Source organism: Mobula birostris, chromosome 13 (genome assembly GCF_030028105.1).
Source record: "Mobula birostris isolate sMobBir1 chromosome 13, sMobBir1.hap1, whole genome shotgun sequence".
NCBI classification, from domain to species: domain Eukaryota; kingdom Metazoa; phylum Chordata; class Chondrichthyes; order Myliobatiformes; family Myliobatidae; genus Mobula; species Mobula birostris.
Window position 1 is genome coordinate 72,866,966 of NC_092382.1, and position 4,919 is coordinate 72,871,884.

Here is a 4,919-nt window from a genome sequence, read left to right on the forward strand (position 1 = left end):
TTGATGGTGCCTGTGTAAGTAACCAGATTGAAATTAATTGTTGTTGGATACTCCAATGTTTCTCGTTTCAATTGACAGATTCTGCTTTGGAGCCCGAGAGAGGCACAGCACACTTCGTCTTGAACTTGTTAGTCTTTTAATGTGCATTTTTGTTATTTTTGTGTCAACTGCCTGGTCCTGTATTGACACAAGGAACCACTCAGTTTCTGGGAAGAGGTCTTCAGTTTGAGCCTGACGTTGGACGCTTTCCTCGTTTGCTCACATTGTGGGAATCTCATCCATGGACAATTACACTCATCTATTGGCTAACTCTTTTTCAATAGCAGTGTTTCCCAACCTATTTCACCCCTAGTGCCGCAAGTCAAGGCGAACTGTCGAGCACCCTCGTTGCTAACTTAAGCATCCCCAACAACGTCCGTGACGTTTGTATGGTCGGACGAGATTGCCGAGTGTCAGATGCGTTGTGATGACGAATGCCCAAGGCCTGCAGTGCTATGCTTCTTCCTGTATCCCAGCGCCACATCTTTTTTTGGAAGTGCCTGTTCTACTAACGGTCGCTCAGGTCTGGTGCTTCAAGTTCGAGACAGATTACCGCCCCATCAGGAATCTTGAACGCCTGGCGAGTGTTATTTGTTCCTAAAGCCATCTTAGGACACGTAACCGCCCCCAGAGGGAATCACTGTTCTACTGTGATGATTTCTTCATCTCTCTGGGTTGGCCTTTCATTTCAGTTCAGAATAGCACATGATCGCAGCGTGCTGAATCCTGTTACATTGATGAAAATACATCTTTAGAAGAGTTACTGTGAGTGGGACAGAGGGAGTGGAACTCCCTCAAAACTGAGTGTGCACAGGTTCCTCAACATCTTGCTCCCTCCTCTCTCCATAGTGCGCTCACTTTATCTGTCACTCCTTTCCTCCCTACCATTCACCATCCTCTCACTCCTCAGCACACCATCCTCTCTGTTTCTCTCCTCCATCTTCTCTTACTCTCCCTTTCCTCCTCTCCGCTCACACTTTTACACCCATTCCGTCTCCCTCACCTCCCTCTCTTACTCCGCTCACCTGAACTTTCTGTCACTCTCACTTCTCTTCTCCCCTTTCTGTCTCCAAACCACCACCGTCCTCATCCGCTCCCCCCCCCCCACCCCCCGCCACAACCATGACACCGACACTGAATCTCAGCCCGTGTTCACACCAGGATAGCACCCCGTCCCACGTCACAATGTGCGATGGTGACAGAGACACAATTGTCAACAAGGCAACCAGCCTTGGTGTTCTGTCTGGACATCGGAACTCACTGACATTTGGAGTCGGATGAAGCAGACACGGAGGGAGAGAGAACCAAGGGGAAGAGGGAGACTGGTTGAGGGAGAGTGAGCGGGACAGACTGAGGAGAGTTGGGAGTGAAGTGTCCGAGGCGAGAAACAGAGGGGAGAGAGACGGCGGCGACAACCAGTGAGGGGAGAGAATGGCGGGAAGTGAGATGGACGTGGGTGAGAAATAAATGGGGAGCAAGTGAGGGGGCAGAGAGTGGCGTTGGAGGGATTGACACAGGAGAGAAGTTGGAGGGAATATGGGAGGGAAGAGAGATGGGCAGTGGGAGTTAAACGGGGATGGAAACTAGAGATCGAGATGGTGGGAGATAAACGAGGGTAAGAGACGGACTATTAGATATCTCTGTCGATCAGTGGGAGAGAAGCGGACAGGAATCGAAAAGGGCCGCTCATTTTAAATTGAGACATATGGAAATTATTGGAATTCTAAATCTTCCTTGTAATTTATTTTAGGATCAGTGAAGTGTCTATCTATCTATCTAGCTGAGTTGAATGTACGTTTTTCTTAAGATTCGCTGCCCCGAGGGCGTGAAGGTGGGTGTCTGGGTACATTTGAGGTGGAGATGGAGGGGAATGGGCACAGAAGCATAGATCAGTCACGGCCGTGTTGAATAAACATATTACCACAAGACTTCCTCCTCATCTCCCTTCTGAATTGATTTCCCTGTAGTTTGGGGGTGTGCCCCCAGTCCTGGGCTCTGCCTTAAGGGAAACATCCTGTCCACATCCTCCCTATCTGGGCTTTTCAGTATTCGGGAACTCCCCCTCTAAGCTCCAGCGGGAACAGGCACAAAAACACCAAATACCATGAGCTGTGGCCTTGTTAATCAGCCTCAGGTGCAGCACCTTGTTTGTTAAAGACCATCTGAAAATCCAAACAAACAACATTCACCGCTGTTCTTATTTCACCACAGAATTCCAACAGATTTATCTGGGAATATTTCTCCCGAGGAAAACCATGCCGACTTTGGCTGTACTTTATCATCCGCTCCAAGTACCCTGAAACCTCATCGTTAATGGACTCCAACATCTTCCCAACTACTGAGGTCAGACTAACTGTCCTGTAATTTCATTTCTTATGCCTCCCTCCCCTCTTAAAGAATGGAGTGGCATTTGCAACTTTCTAGTCCGCCATAACCATTCCCAAATCTAGTGATTCTTCAAAGATCATGGCTCATTCTTTAAGAGGAAAATGAGGGGGAGCTTCTTCAATCAGAGGTGGTGATATTGTGGAATGGGCTGCCACAGCAAGTGGCCGGTTGGATTTCAACATTTAAGAGAAGTTTGGATGGGTTCATGGATGAGAGGGGTATGGGGGATATGGTCACGGTGGAAGTTGCTGGAATTTGGCAGATTGATGGGATGGCACAGACTAGACTGGCCGTATGGCATTACTCTGTGCTGTACTGCTCTATGACCCGAATGTCTGCACAAACTCTTCAGCTAATTGTTTCTAAACCCTTGAATGTACACCATCTGTCCGGGAGACTTGCCTGCCTTCTGTCATAATGGGGGAACCGGGGCGGACCCAAATACAGGTCACAAACACGTTTTATAGTAGGGTTAACAAAATTGACTTCATTACTCGTTACAGGAAGAGCAAAACGGAAGCGGGAATAAGCGTACTGGACATGTCACAACGGGGGCGTTCGGAACGGACGTAAATGGAAGACACAGACACTGAAGTACAAGGAACAGGACTCAATTAGATTAGGGACGTGACAGGATACAGGCAAGAAGCAGGGACAAGAATGCAGACTTGGGTTTAAGAAAGTGGGACCAGGACTAGAAACCATGGACTAGGAGACAAGGCTTCGATTCCGAGCCCAAGACTGGACAAAGACCCAGAACCTGGGTCTTGCCTCGGGCTCGGACTCCAGAACCAGGCAAGGACATGACATGGCTTCAGAGCAAGACGAGGCTGGGGTCTACAGGCCTGAGCCGGGAGACAGGCTGGGGTCCTGGGCCTTGAGCTTGGCTGCAGGCTGGGGTCCTGGACCTTGAGCTTGGCTGCAGGCTGGTGTCCTGGGCCCTGAGCTTGGCTGCAGGCTGGGGCCCTGGGCCCTGAGCTTGGCTGCAGGCTGGGGCCCTGGGCCCTGAGCTTGGCTGCAGGCTGGGGCCCTGGGCCCTGAGCTTGGCTGCAGGCTGGGGCCCTGGGCCCTGAGCTTGGCTGCAGGCTGGGGCCCTGGGCCCTGAGCTTGGCTGCAGGCTGGGGCCCTGGGCCCTGAGCTTGGCTGCAGGCTGGGGTCCTGGGCCCTGAGCTTGGCTGCAGGCTGGGGTCCTGGGCCTTGAGCTTGGTTGCAGGCTGGGGTCCTGGGTCTTGAGCTTGGCTGCAGGCTGGGGTCCTGGGTCCTGAGCTTTGATGCAGGCTGGGGTCCTGGGTCTTGAGCATGGCTGCAGGTTGGGGTCTTGAGCTTGGCTGCAGGCTGGGGTCTTAGATCTTCGAGGCTTGTGTTCTTGGAGCTTGGGTTGTGATCTTCAAGGCCTGGATTCTTGGACCTTCTCCTGGGCAGGACATGGAACTCCTGGGCAGGACAGGGAACTTCACCCCACGGAGGTAAGGACAGGAAGGGGCCGACCCAACCGCAGGGTAACGGCAAATGGCCTGCTTACCCAATGGAGACAAGGTACAGGAAGGGACAGAACCAACCACAGGGTTACGGCAATTACGGCCTGGCTTACCCAACAGAGGCAAAGACAGGAAAAGAGCTCAATCTGGGGTGGCTCTGAGTCTTGTGGCAGTCAGCAACCTTGGCTGGCTACAGAAACAGCCAATCCATATCACGATGACTGCTCTGACGAGTGGCAACAAGGCTCAATGAAGCGTTGGTCCTCCAACCAGGCCTAGAGATCACGGATGGTTTCACTAGCCTTCCATCAGCAGGTTGCTCCAAAGGGGACTAACGAGACAAACCAGCAGCTCATACTCAACCCCAAGACTACTTATATTCCAAGCTGAAAGATGGGAATCAGGTGCCCATGATTAACTCAACCAAACAAGGGACAGCTGGAAGACCCAGAGTCCTGAGTCCACGGACCGGACCATGACAACACAAGGACTCAGGCCCTGGACTAGGCTGGGACTCAGGGTCTGGGCTAGGACTCGGTGTCTTCCTCACCGCCGACTCAACCTACAAATTATCCTTTAAGGAATCCTGCACAAGTGCCGCCAAGTTTAGACTATTTGGAAAATAGTGTATTCGGTATTTCTTTCCCCAATGTGCATGGCTATACACTTCGGGACACGGTATTCCATCTGCTTCATTTACGCCCTTTCCTCTAAACGCCAAAGTCCTTTTATAGCCTCTCTGATTCCTCAAAACTACCTGGCCCTTCAGCTCTCTTGATATGATCGGCAAACTTTGCAATACAGCTATTAATTCTGTCATCCAAGTCCTGTGGAACATTGCTAGTCACCGGCAGCCAACCAGAAAACATCCCCGTTATTACTATCCTTTGCATCTGCCAATCAGCCACTGTTTTATCCATGCAATAATCTTTCCCATGTCAAGTGACCAGTAACAATGAATATAGAATTGAGTCAGGTTTTATAAAAACAAACAAACATTTATTAATCTCTGCT